Source organism: Pteronotus mesoamericanus, unplaced genomic scaffold (genome assembly GCF_021234165.1).
Source record: "Pteronotus mesoamericanus isolate MK-2021 breed Mesoamerican mustached bat unplaced genomic scaffold, CSHL_Meso_final scaffold_54, whole genome shotgun sequence".
In the NCBI taxonomy this organism is placed as follows: Eukaryota; Metazoa; Chordata; class Mammalia; order Chiroptera; family Mormoopidae; genus Pteronotus; species Pteronotus mesoamericanus.
In genome coordinates, this window is record NW_026555321.1 from 42,967,892 (window position 1) to 42,983,123 (window position 15,232).

A 15,232-nucleotide genomic window follows, 5' to 3' on the forward strand; every position below is an offset into this window, starting at 1 on the left:
AAATTAGCAGAAGCAATAAATTTAGAAATGTACAGCAAGCACCGTGTTTGCTTCTGCTGACTCGAAAGAAATACTTCTTTCTTGAATATAGGAGTCTTTATTATTTATTTATTTAGGCCTGGAGTACAACGGTTAGGTTTCTGAAAATATTAGAAACATGAGAAAAATTTCCGATGTAGGATCTTGTAGTACTGCTGTAAAATGTATATCACCCTATGTGGTCAGCTCCATAGGACATATTCTTTTTCATGGATTCTTTTTTTAGAATTCTAGGGACTTGCATCTGTAGTTTGATGGAGTAAAAACACAGTTTTGGAGTTGTGAAAGACCTGACTTAAATTCCATTTCTACCATTTTCTAGTTGCAGGATCTTGAACAAACTACCTGGCTTTCTTCAGCTCCAGTTAACTTGCAAAATGGATATGACAACCTATATCACAGGATAGGTTTGGGAATTAAATGAAATCACGTCTTTACACTTCTTGGCATAATGTAGGTACTCAGGAAGTGGTGACCACCCCCCTCCCCAGAAGGCTGGAGACAGGTCACAGAGGCGGCTCACTTTCTCTCTTCAGGAACTGATCGCTGAGTCACCAGAAATTTTGTATTTTCTTGGCTAAATTATTTATGAAAACATAAGAAAAAGCAATGGTAACTATATTCTGTAAGAAGATTTGAAGAAATTAGATAATTAAAACAATAAAAGAAAAAGAACTTCATAGACATTTTAAGATATCTATGGTTCTATTCCAGTATTTTTTTATCATCAGTTTATTTTATCTTCTTTCTTTTTAGTTCCTCTCTTGGCCTAGATGCTTCCAGACTCTTCATGTCCGACCATCCCTATGCTTCTCTCCTTGTGTGGCATCACACCTCAGTTCTAGCATGATGCTCTTTGGGATGGATGCCTCTGATTAGGAATGCTGCACTTAACCTCTTACCAGACAGGTGATGGTAGACAAAATTCTTTGCTGTGGTTTTTACACACTTGATTGAATACCCAGCCTATGTGCTCTGTCATTTTTTTTTTTTTTTAACTCGGAGAGGGAATGGCTTAGAGAGGACAGAGCAGAGTCCTTCATTCTATGTTACTCTAATAAAAACAAAATTCCTGAAAAGGATCACCTTTCATCTTAAACATCACAATAATACCTCAATCCAAATGAAATTATTTAAAAAAGTGGTATTAGAGAGTATATATAGTCTTCTCTTCAGTGTGGTTTACAACACTGCTATGTCGTCAAATTCTATGTACTGAAAATGCAGTATGGAAATGAACTAAGTATATCTATCTGGTTCATCATATCTATACCACTCTGTCCTTTAAAGGCCTAAGAAATATTGACTCTTTTAAATATTAAACACTTTTTATTGAATCAATGTCAGATGCTTAAGTTTTCAGCAAAAGTCAGAGTGCTAAAAATGGGCCCAACACTTAAAATCCATGATAATTAACCTTGAGTGGCCAAAGGAGTAGACCTGCAGGTATTGAGCTCTTATTAAATGGTATCTAGCTGGTCTTTCCTGATCTTGAATGGGAAATCACTTCAATCCTCTGGGCCTGCTGCAAATGGACTCTTTGCACTAAGAAACATAAATTAAATCAACAGATTGAAGTCCTAGAAAATCTCCTACCTTCTACTCCACTGAAAAGTTACCCAAAAGCCATTGGAGAAAATAAAACAGCAAGACAAAGAATTTTATGAAATGGCAAGAATGTTAAGGATGTTAGGCCAAGGAAATCTGAATGGGAAACCAACGTTCAGACATGAAGGACTTTTAGGAGGCAGTGGCTTTCCCCAGTTATGTAAAGATTGGGCCATTTTCCCCAGCCTGGCGGTATACCTGCTGCCAAATTGCCTCATGCTGCTTGTTATACAGAGAGGTTTGATTGGTATTAAAGTCTTCTGACAGATATTTGTCATTCCCAGAACATAGGATGTTTGTGGTCCAGAAGAATTATTTGATTGGTTGCTTCAATGATTCCTATGTTGATTTGGTCCACATGTCACATTTGGTACATCTGTGTTTGCATCCCAATGAAAACGACAGAGTTGTGATTTGTTACTTATTTATTTTTCAGGATAAAAAAAATACCTAGATGGTTTAATGTTTGTTTGGTTTTTTTTAATTTAATTTTTTTATTGTTGTTCACATATGGCTGTCCCCATTTTTCCCCCATTCTTTACCAGGCCAAACTGGTATTCAATAATTAACTAGACAATGGACTTAGGAATGAAATAAAACACTTGTCCATTTTTTTTGACAACTGCACTATGTGGAAGACATTTACGGGAGAACTGGGAGAGAAGACATTTCAAGAAATTGCTATACAACATAGTTAAGAAATTTCTCTGCAATTTAAGATTATAAAAGAATAACAGGGTGGAGACATCACCTGATTCTTCAGGAATTCTTCTGACATTTCTGAGAGCTCATAAGGGCCTCTGCAGGAGTCTCAGAGATACTCTGTAACTCTTTTCCCTCTTCCCTTAGCTCCATGGCCATCCTGGCTAAACCCAGGACCAGGAGCTGGGAAGATAGCTGGGCCATGGCGCACTCTCGAGATGAAGCAAAATGCTAGATGTGCTGGCACTCCTGTCTGAAATCTCCAGGGAAGTTAAAAAACTTCAGGCTACCTACTTCACAAAAAATTTAAAATTAACCATTTCAGGGTAGCTTCTGACCAACTAACTGTTCAGTCCTTTTCTCTTATGGCATGGCTGAGAAATGTAGTTCCAGCCCATGTAGGTTTTTTTTTGTTGTTGTTTTTTGGTTTTTTTTTTTGGAAGGTGCATGGGGGTTTTGTTAGGAGAGAGGGAGTCACATTTCAACTGCAAAGTTAAAAATCTGCACGGCATGAAAAAGAACCATTGACCACAGGAGAGACATTTTCATTAGTCTTAACTAAAATATTGACATTTCAATTGGATTTTAGTGGTAATTGTTTTTGCTCTACCAATATGAAATGTCTAGCTAGGCCAGTACTTGAAACACCTGTTCTAAATGCTTTAGAATAACCAACAAAAAAAATGGATGGCTTGAAATTTGAAGGAAAGTCAAAAATGCCAGAGAGAAGAGGCAATGATACAAGAGCTCTTGTTCCTTTTGGTACCATCGTTCCTGCTTTGGCTTCTCAACAGCAGTCCTGAAATGGCTGCCTGTGATCCTTATTCTTGCCCTGTAAATAGGTGTCAATTTATAGACAAGGAATCTAAATGTCCAGAAGGCTCTGTAGTTTGCCCAAGAGAGCTCATTTTGTGGGAGGTCAAGCAAATGCTAAAATGCGGTTTGTGAGCACCTGCCTGGAATTCTTATTTCTGATTGTATAAATCAGTAACTCCTATGGAGTTTTTAAAAATGCAGACTCCTGAGTTTTGCCCTAATACCTCCAGGTAAGAATCTAGGAAACCCTACCTTTTGCCTGCTAGTTTGCATATTTAGTTCTCCAGAAGTTTCTAAGCTACAGCCCTTGAGAGCCATGCCCCAGTCCTGGAGGAGTAGACCTGCCGACAGGCGGTGACTGAAGGAGGGGGCCAGGGAATCTGCAGAAGAGCTGCCGGTGGGAGCTTGGGGAGGTGTGGGCAGTGCGCACGTACCTGGTCAGCTCTGCTGCCTTGCTGTGAACAAGAAGCTGCCGAGCCTGTCTTCCTTACTTTTCTTGGGTTTGTTTTTAAGGCTTTGTTCTCCCTGCTTCTAGCCCCTAACGCAATTTCTCACACAGTGTTGGTGCTCCAATGTGTTTGTGAAATGACCACATAAAAGCTTCACCTTCACCATAGCACAGAACACAGCCTGGCCCAGTTAGGTGCAGTAAGGAGTAGAGCTTGGGGAATGGACGGAGAAGGTATGATGCTGGAAGACAGGACTCTGTAGTTAGTGGGAGAAGGGGAAGGAGCAGCATGTTCGCAATGCCTCGCAACCCATAAAGTGCTTTTCAGAGTGATTATTACCTACTTTTATTATTTCTTATAACTTCCCTTCAAAGTAACTTCCATTACACACACTAAGCTGATGAGCAACTGAGCCTCAGAAGTTGAGCATCCTGCTCTTGATCCAAGGCCTGGTGCCAGAAGGCCAGCATTCTAACCTAGCTACGTGATGTAAAACCCATGCCCTTTCTACTTTACCCGGCATCTCCTAATTAGAGAAGAGTCTTGGTCTAGAACTACACCATCCAACAGAAATATGAGGCAAGGTACAAATGGGAACTCGATATGTCACTTTAAATTTTTAGTTCCCACAGTTAAAAAAGTAAAAAGAAACAGTTGAAACAAATTTTAATATTTTTTCACTTAGCCAATATATCTAAAATATCATTTTGACATGCAATGAATAAAAAAACTCAATGAGCTATTTTACATTCTTTTCTTCATACTAAGTTTTCAAAGTCTGATGTGTATTTTACACTTAATAATGCATCTCAGTTAGGACCGGCCATATTTCAAGTGCTCAGTAGCTACATGTGGCTCACAGCTGCCATACTGGGCAGTGCAGGTTAAACAATCAGTAGTGTATCATGCAACTTTGTTATTGAATTGATATGGGAGAACTCAGTCCTGGGAAACCCAGGAGGAGGTGATAGTCTGAAGGGTAACTAGGTCAGGGATTTTGGCAGGCAGGAAGTGTATCCATTCATTCCACATAAATGAGAGGGTATCTACTATGTACCAGGCACTGTTCTAGACTCGGAGGTAGAGAGGTGAAGGAGGTCAAGTACTTTCACTAATAGAATCTACATTTGAAGAGGTGAGATAGACAATAAACAAATAAACACATAATGTAAGTGATTTGAAGAAAAATGTAGCCAGCAAGCCGGTAAAGTGTGGTAGTGACTATTTTTGATGAGGTGAGGTGATGAGGTAATGATGCAAAGCTTTTCTGAAGGAAAGACATTTGAGCAGGCACTGAAGCCGGGCATAGGAAAACCTGGACAGTGTTCTAAGCAGAGGGAATCTGGAGCTGGCCATGTTGAATGTGTCCCAAGAACAGCAAGGCAGGTGTTCGTAGAGGAGGGGAGAGGTAGATATGAGGCTGGAGAGTGAGACTGCAGGGCTCACGCAAGGCCTCATGGGGGGTGCTGTGGACATTCCCAAGAGTGCCATTTTGAGTCAGAGTGGGGTTCTCTAATATACATACTTTATGAAAGATATTCTTGCTTTGGTATGGAGCACAGACTGGGGGTGGAAGGAGTGAATAACAAGTTGCTCTTGCAGGTAATGAGGAGTGTTGTGAGGAGTAAGTCTAACTCCCCTGGGATAGGGATGAGTAAACATGAGACAAGATGCCAGCCTCAGAGCACTGGTGTGCTAAGCACTGTTTTACATATTATATGGGATACGCAGGAAGGTGACACAGTCATTGTACACTGAGTTCACAGTCCACCATTAGAAACAGACGTTCTTCACTGTACGATGAACCCTTTGGGGAGAAAGGACAGCTCACTATTGGAGCACAGGTGAGGGTTTCCAAATCCAGGGCAAAGGGGGGTTGAAAGGCTTCTGGGAGGCAGTGGTGGGTGCAGAGATCCTTCTTGTGCTTGGACTTGGGGATGTGTGGCATATGTAACCTGGCAGTGTCAAGTTAGCTTGAATGCAGAACAGTATTTTCAAAATCATTGTCTATTTAGTTGGCAAATTTAAATGATCGTAAAGCTTCATCAATATTTATGACCTGCACTATTCCTAAATTTGGTAGAATGAAAAGCTGGAGTACATGGTAATTTAAAAAAATTTACATTTTTACCATTCTTTTGTGTAATCTGGCATATAGTACCAGGTTATCATTTTACCTAAATAATGAGTAAACTGGACAGGGGGAAAATTCAAACCTTTCACAATAGACACAATAGTAATCCTTTTACACTAACATTCAGTTATATTCTTAATTAAGTCTGCATGCCTCTTTTACAAAAACTTATTTTGTAGGTATAGCTAATCTTTAATGAGAGGAGAATAGAGCATAGGTAATTCCCCAAACCAAAGCTTAAAATCCATCCCCACTGGGCTGTGCGGTAGTCTACCCTGTGCAATGCCTGATATTTGCTCTCTTAATGGTGCTTGTTGTGGGATAATTTAACACAAACTTGCATTCCTGAAAGGCAAAAAAAATGGCTGATATAAATCAAGGAAGAGAATATGGCAGGAGCTGAGGGATGATGAAGTCTGTTTGGGATTGTCATTTTTCCAGCAACAATAGGTATGTACATAACTGACTAGCTCATAAGTGATACACTGAAAGAAAAGATTTCCTCCCTCCATCCCTCTCTTCCTTCCTCCCTTCTTTCTTCCTTTCTTCTCCAAACTGAATTCATTTATTATACATTTAGAAATGTACAGTGTCAACAAAAACACATAAGTCCATTCGAGTTCAGGTAAAACCTTAACAATAAACTTGGGGAAGCAGCTGTCAATATGATCATCTTCATGGGGACTGAAATACTTCAGTCCATTACTAGGCTGAACCCCGCCAGGGACATGGTCATAAACTTGAAGGAGATAAGTTGTGCATATGTTGATGCCCAATACAATATTTTTTGGAAATTTTCAAAGAATTCAGCAAGCATCTTCAGTTATGGAAGGGCATTTTGTGGCATTTGTCGCTGTCATCGTAATAAAGATTACAAATGATCTCCCTGTGTCTCAGGGTACATCTTCTAGTATTAGGCATTAAACGAAAAAGGGCAGAAATGCATTCAGAGCCCTGCTTTATGAATTTACTTTGCTTATTGCATTTCTTTTCTTGGAAATGTAATTGCTTTGGAATTATTGGGATCATGAGGGGAAAGCACACCATCAAGAGTAAGCATTGGAGTGGGGAAAGGTGATGAAGTCAATTTAAGTTTGGCAGAAATCTTGTGGGTTTTTTTTTTTTTTTTAATTCACTTCTAGGTAACTCCTTTAACCTTTGCAAAGCCAGAGGAAATATTTTTATCCATTTTTATTGTTACCATGGCTGCTCAACACACAGAAGAAAGGGCAGACCTTGTGTGTTACCAAAGTCTGACGGTAGTTTGGAACGACATGGAATCTCAAAAAAATCAAATAATTACATAAATGTAATTATTTGATTTTTGGTGGGAAAAAACTATAAGAGAGGAAGCAAAACAATAAAGCAATGTATTAAATAGTAAGTGGACATCAGATTAAGCCAAATTTCTTGTTCATTTCATAAGAAAAATTTTAGATTTCCATTTAGATCATACAAAAGTTAGCATATTATTTTCAATAACTGTACAAGATATCAGGTGCTAAAAGTAAAAACTGAGAAACAGTTTTTGGATGTGTACTCTCAACTTTTGAGAGTCAGAGCAGATACATGTGCACATACTCACGCGCGCGCACACACATACACATACATGCTAGAACTCCTGCTTCTCATTCTTTGGGTACCAATATACTTACAAAAATATAGACTTAGTTGGGATTTAAGCAGACTTGTGGGATTGCAAATGACCAAATGAACTTTGAACCAAGAGGAAATTTTTTAGAAGGGATAGGATTGCTTATAGAATTAGTGGGAGGCTGAGGAAGTAGGCTTGGTGGTAGGGTGAACCAAGACTGCTCTAGTTAACAGAAATTACTTTGTAGCATCAGACTGGTGAGGTTCACTGAATGAGCCCCAACCATTTTTATTCTTCTCTTTTCTTTGTTGATATGGATATTCCTAGAAGAGAGCAAGCATCTAAATGGTCTGTTTGCTCACATGCCCACCCTTAAAAGGAGAGAGTAGGAGCACTTCCATGAAATGCCCCTCTAGGCTGTATCCAGTGGGTGAGGGATAGATGCTGGGCAGTCAAATACAGCAAGTGAACAGTCCAGGGTGTGAGGTGAATAAGTGTCGCTCCTTGGAGAGATGTTGCTAACCCTGAGTGACCATCTCTTCTTAAACCATTTATAAAGAGGAGCACAGCTTGGTGAGATGAAATGAGCTGCTGGTGTGGGTGTATGAAGACCCGAGTTTCATACTGCATAGTATTGTGACTTTTTGCAACTCTCTTATCCTCTTTGTGACCTAGTTCCTTTTTCTTGCCCAGCTCACAAAGCTGTTGCAGCCACGGAGATCAATGTGCATTAATGTATGTGAAAGCACGTTCTAAAACTGGAAAGTGGTTTCTGAATGTTCCTGTGAGTTTGCGAATCCTCTGTTGGTAACCACAGGAGGGCAAAGAGAGACACAAAGGCCTGGGAGCATGTCTGATCCTGCACATGCCCTAGGTCCTATAGCACCCCCGCCTTATTGGGTCATTTCACTTAGCTGAGGTAAACCACAGTTTGAACATATTAAATGGAAAATTTCAAAAATAAAAAAATTCATATGTTTCAAATTGCGGGACATTCTGAATAGCGTGATGTAATATTGCACTGTCCCTCTCCATCCTGCCTGGGACATGAGCCATCCCTTTGTCCAGTGTATCCACACTGTATACACTACCTGCCTGTTAGTCACTTAGTAGTTATCTGATCAACTGTCAAGGTATAACAGAACTTGTGTTCAAGTAACTCTTATTTTACTTAATGATGTTCCCAAGTGCAAGAGCACTGATGCTGGCAATCCAAACGTGCTACAGAGAAGCTGTAAGGGGCTTCCTTTAAGTGAAAAGGTGAGGACAATACAGTAAGATTTTGAGAGAGAGACCCCATTCATATAACTTTTATTATAGTATATTGTTATAATTGCTCTGTTTTATTATTGTTATTAATCTCTCAGCATGCCTAGTTTATAAACTAAACTCGATAATATGTAGGTATGTATGTATAGGATAAAATGTGGCATATATAGATTTCAGCACTGTCCGAGATAGGAGGCACCCAGTGGGGGTCGCAGACCATAGCCCTGCAGGTGAGGGGGCTCTGCTGTCCTAGGGTCAGTGCGCTTTCTGCATGTGTGTCCTTGAGAGACCATGTAGGTAAAATGATTGTTAGGAAATTTTAATTTTAGATGAAGTCTGCTTTCTACCAGACTTAGGCCATGCCTTTTAAAGCAAAGTCTTCACTTTCTTCTTTCTCAAACAATCTGTTCCGTGTTGCTGATTTCCAGCACTCCTTAGGCTTCAGCCTTCTCTCTGGATTTTGGGTTCTCAAATGACAAATGAAAAATATACATAGAGAGGCCATGCTTTATTTAAGCAATATGTTCCTGGAGCCCTTGCATAATCCAAAATTCAACTATTTTGATACCAATTCTAACAGGAGATAAGAGGAAGGTTTGTTTACCAGATACAATGAGTGTCCGTCCTTCCGCAGCCCCAGGTTAAGCTCAGTTTATGTTTCAGTTGCCTCCTTCAGCTGAAATTAAATTATCTGATTGTTGACAAACTTTTAACTTAGGGGGCTGGAGTTGCATTATTTCTAATTTTGCACATATTTTATGACATTATATTAAATTCACATAATTTAAATCTGCATGCAATGTGGTGGCTCTGTAATTTGGTACAGTGCTCTAATGTCTGCACTGTCTACAGTGCCTCAGTGCAGCATTTGATTTAAACCAGTAACCCAGCCACTGTCAAATGTATCCTACTTAGCAAACACAAAAGGAGGATCCAAGTAAAGCTAGGACACTTAAGTGTACATTTCTCTTAAGCCACCTATGGAAATTCTGGTTTTAGTAAACCTGGATACTTGTGTTTGATGACTTTCTTTTTTTCGTATGAGACAACTCTTGTGAATTAAATAGAAAGGTTTTTTTTTTTTCCTTCTATTGCCAGGCCAATTTCTGAGGATTGAAATAAATTTATTTGCTTTTTTTTGAGGGGTGAGTAATACAAATCCAAGAAGTAGACTTCATCTCATATAGAGTTGTTTGCTTGTTAATTTCAAGAAAGGTTCTGTATGAAGGTGGGCATCACCAAAGGGCTGATGAAAAAAAACACTAGAACTGCTTGTAAAAATTTGGGTCACCCACAACAAACTTTTGAACACTTGGCATTTACCAGAGGAGGCAACTAAGGTCTCAGGAAGTCCACTCACAGTCCCAAAGACATGCAGCTGTGAAGTGATGAGGCTGGGACCACTGCAGAGCTGAGTTCTCATCCACAAACGACGCACTTCCTTCTTAGATGGCAAGACTTTTAAACTATTTTGATAGGAGCCCCTGAAATCTCTCTTTTGTTTTTGCTAATTTTCTTTCCCTACCATGTTTTTAAATGTTACTTTCTAAAAACAATTCCCAGTGCTATCCCCACAAAATTAATTTTTTTCAAAGAATGATTATAAACAAACAAATAAACCTGTAGGCCTTTGAATAAGGTATAGGAAAGTAACACATTAAAAAAAGAGGTGGTTATAGAAATGAACTAAAATTAAAAAAAAAAGACAATAAGAGAATTCTTGGATGAACACAGAGCTTTCTTTTTTTCTTTTTTAAATATATTTTATTATGTATGCTATTATGGTTGTCCCATTTTTTTCTCCCTTTTATTCCCTTCCACCCTGCACCACACCTCCCACCAGCAAGCCCCCCAACCTCCTTAGTTCATGTCCCTGGGTCATACATATAAGTTCTTTGGTTTCTCCATTTCCAATACTATTCTTAACAACTCCCTGTACATTTTGTACCTGCTGTTTATGCTGTTTATTACCTGTACCTTTTCCCCCATTCTCCCCGTTTCCCCTCCCCTTTGATATCTATTTCTGTGATTCTGTTCCTGTTTTAGTTGTTTGCTTAGTTTGTTTATGCTTTTTTTTTTTTTTTAGGTTCAGTTGTTGATAGTTGTGAGTTTGTTGTCATTTTACTGTTCATAGTTTTTAATCTTTTTCTTAAATAAGTCCCTTTAGCATTTCATATAATAAGGGCTTGGTGATGATGAACTCCTTTAACTTGACCTTATCTGGGAAGCACTTTATCTGCCCTTCCATTCTAAATGATAGCTCTGCTGGATCTCTGTCCAGCAGTCTTAGATGTAGGTCCTTGCCTTCCATGACTTTAAATACTTCTTTCCAGCCCCTTCTTGCCTGTAAGGTTTCTTTTGAGAAATCAGCTGATAGCCTTATGGGAACTCCTTTGTAGGTAACTGTCTCCTTTTCTCTTGCTGATTTTAAGACTCTCTCCTCATCTTTGATCTTGGGTAATGTAATTATGATGTGCCTTGGTGTGCGCTTCCTTGGGTCCAACTTCTTTGGGACTCTCTGAGCTTCATGAACTTCCTGGAAGCCTATTTCCTTGCCAGATTGGGGAAGTTTTCTTTCATTATTCTTTTTTCAAATAAGTTTTCAATTTCTTACTCTTCCTCTTCTCTTTCTGGTAACCCTATGATTCAGATGTTGGAACATTTAAGGTTGTCCTAGAGGTTCCTAAGTCTCTCCTCAGTTTTTTGAACTCTTATTTCTTCATTCTGTTCTGGTTGAATGTTTATCTCTTCCTTCTGTTCTCAATCATTGATTTGAGTCCTGGTTTCCCTCCCTTTACTGTTGTTCCCTGTATATTTTTCCTTATTTCACTTTGCATAGCCTTCATTTTTTTCCCTCCATTTTGTGACCATACTCAACCATTTCTGTGAGCATCCTGATTAGCAGTGTTTTGCCCTGTGCATCTGATAGGTTGGTTATCTGTTCATTGCTTAGTTCTATTTTTGGAGCTTTGATCTCTTCTTTCATTTGGGCCATATATATATATATTTTTTTTTTCGTCTCAGTGTGCCTGTTACATTGGAAGGGGCAGAGCCTTAGGTATTCGTCAGGGTGGGGTAACCCAGGTCACTGGGTTGTGACCCAGTCTGGATGAATGTTTCTTCTTTAACTCCTTGGTTTTCAGACTTCTATACAGTTTGATTTTCTGGCAGTTCTTGTTATTTTTTGTTTTTAAATTTGTTGTTGTCCTTCTTTTGATTGTGCAAGGAGGCAAAGTGTATCTACGTATGCCTCCATCGTGGCCAGAAGTCTGCTCAAACATCTCAAACATACAGCTTTCAAGTAGAATGCTCTCTACTTTGGTGTTATGTGAGCAAGACATAGATGAATTATGGAAGAACTTTCTAGATTCCCCTGCCTATACCTTTGGTTCTACTTGGAATATCTTCTCCAAGTTAGTTCACCTCTATTCTTTTGTTGTGTGTGTAGGTTCAATTGTGACCTCACCTACCGTTGCACCAGAAACTTAATAAATGAAGCTATTACTTCTTTTTGATTATTAATGATATTTCATACCTAGGTCGTATCACTTTTAAAAAGAAATCGCTTATGATGGTCTGGAGGCTTAAGTCTACAAAGTATTCTCTGCCTATCTGGTTCCTCTCAATCCTCACAGTAGCCCTCTGATTTAGATAGAAGAAATATCATTTCATTTTTATGGATAAGTAACTTGAACTGCAAGGTATTTTGCAGCTTCTAGGTGCAGCAGAGGTAGGATCCAATATCTCAGATCACTTGATTATTTGTTCTCTGTTCTTTCCCTTTGGCCACACATTTCTCTGTAGGGGCATTCCTCAGATGTTGTCCACTTCTCCCCAGGACTGTATCATGGGTCTTGCACATACACACAAAAAATGCGATCTGTAGTAACATTTTAGCAACTGCCATAGAGGCAGAACCTGCTCTTCCTGTAAGGGAAGATTTTTCATGTCTCGTGGTTCTGTTCTCCAACCCAAGCCTAGTATCCAGTGATTCATTTAAATCTAAATCTCAGGCATGGTCAGTAGGATGGGTATTACCTTGCCATTGTACACCAACCTCTTTCACTGTAATTCACCATCTAGAAGAACAGCCTTGTACCTGCCTCCTCACCACAACTGGCTACCAATAACACATACAGACCCTGTTGTAATTAAGTATTGATTTTATGTAACGTGAGTACACAGAGGAAGCTCATCTCATTTGCGGACTGCTGTTACCTGTCAGTAGAACAAAATGTGTGATTATCGGTGGATATCCTATGGCTATCTGTGGCGAACTATAACCTCTAATCCGTCTAATTGCAGTGACATTATGGTACGCCATGCTAGAGTGGGCCATTTGTCTTAACATGGCCTCTGTTGCTGTTGGCCTGCTTTTGTCTCCAGAAATAGCTGCAAAGATTCTTCATTGTGACTCCTTCTAAGTTCCAATTTGGCCCTGCCAGAATGGAGATTAGCAAAGCCCATTTACTATAATGTAACATGGCTGTTACTGCAAATAAATGGAGCACTAGGTATTATTTGTTTTCTGCTTTCTCTGTAGTTGTCACACCTCCTGGCATTCTTCTGGTAACCTTGCTATTCCCAGGAGATCAGGAAAAGAAATTTTGGATGGAAACAAAGTTCACATCTTTAACATTGTCAGGCAATGCTGGTAGGTTCAAGTCCCCCAGAACTTTTACGCTGCATTTATGGCCCAGGGCTGAGCTGAGATTGCTCTGCTTCATAGATTTGAGGAGGTAGATACTGGGGGCAGTACCCCTCATGCCCACTACAGGAATGAGAGCCTGAGGAACTGTGACCTGTGTCGCTCTTAATTGTGTGATTTCTTTTCATTTGACAGCTTCATCTTTACTGAGCCACTGGCTGTCTTCACTAGGAACTTTTTCTCCACAGTGGAATGGAAGTTTCTAAATAAATATATGAGCTGTTTGTGTGGGTGTCTTTGCTTGCTTGGAGTTTTCCCTCATGGAGTGGGAAGTGAATGAAATTGTCTCTGTAGAGGGTAGCTTTGTCTTGTCTGCTTGCTCAAAATATTGACCTGGGGTGGTGGTCAGGAGATGAACCAATTAAAGTCTTGTTTCTAGGGCTGGTACTCTTTCCTTTAACACAGATGTTTTATCTCTTGCTTATTGTACCTAAACTTACTTCCATTAAGTGTTTTTTTCCTGCTGCCATATAAAGCCATGGCTGGTACTGCTTGGTTGGAGCATCATCTCATAAAGCAAGAGGTTGAGGGTTTAATTCCTGGTCAGGGCACAAACCTAGGTTGTGGATTCTGTTCACTTGGGGTGCATATGGGAGGCAACCAATCGATGTTTCCCTCCGTTTCTCTTTCCTTTTCTTCCCCTCACTCTAAAATCAATAAGCTGGTCCTCAGGTAAGGATATAAAAACAAAAATAAAAAATAACCTTGTAGACAGACCAGTGTTAGAGGGGGAAAGTTTCCAATCCTGTGCACCATTGTGGGTTATATTTTTGGACTCCTCAAGCACCATTTTAAGTATCACTTTATCACAGCCCATTCACTTGGATGAGTTGAGTCCTGAGCTAGGGAATGGCAAGTAATTGCCCATCACACTGTAGAGATGTCAATTACATCTTAAATATGTCACTCAGGAGTCTGGTGAATGAGCCAGAAACAAAAGTGTAAAATAACATAATCTTCCCTAAATGTTCTCTGCTCAAACATTTAGCAGTGTCTTTAACGGATCGTATCAACAATAATATTACATAAATCATAAGTATTCCTTTTGGTACTTTTAGGTTGGGTCAGTGGGGGAGAAAGTATAATCTTTGGGGTCAGAGGGATCTACATTCTGATTTCCCAGCCCTTTGATACTGAACAAATAAAGTACTCATCCTCTCTCAGAGTGTCAGTCTTTGCATCTGTATAATGCAAACATAACAGGGATTTTGCAGGTAGTAAAGACTGAGTAGGCAGCACTCAAAGTTATCTAGCTCAGTGCATGGCTAGGCACTGAGGCACCCTGACACCACACTACTTAGTCCACAGGATGAATGCCATCTGAGCTAATTACAGCTCTGACTGTAGACCTTTTCCAAAGTTTAGTTTTGTTTCTTTCATACTGTAATTTGAACTGTTTAAAGTGTTTATAAGATAATACCTAGACTACACATGGACTCCTGGAAAATGTTGAGTAATTGTTCAAAAGGGCCCATCCAGAGATGAGTGATGAGTTTAGAGAAAATTCTGTGGTAAATTTAAGAATCATCTGGGCACTTGCTAAACCTGAGCAGATACTAGGGCCCCATCCCATAGAATCTGATTCAGTAGGTTCAAACAAGGAATTCCTGAATTTCGCATGATTAATGTTCTCCTCAAATGATGATAATGTTTTTGCACCACACTACAAGAAGTGTTGCCAGAAATGTCAACAGAAGAACCACTGATCTAAGATTGTCATGGAGGACATGACAGCAGTCTTTCCATTGACAAAGGCATGACATAGATAAGATGCATTTGTTCTGGAGCCCGGGAGTGAAAATAGAACCTGATGTGAAGAAATCCCAGGGGGGAACAATTTCAGCTTAATATAGTTAAGTGTTTTCTAAGAATTAAAACTTTCTAACGGTGGAATATACTGCCCTCAGGGGTAG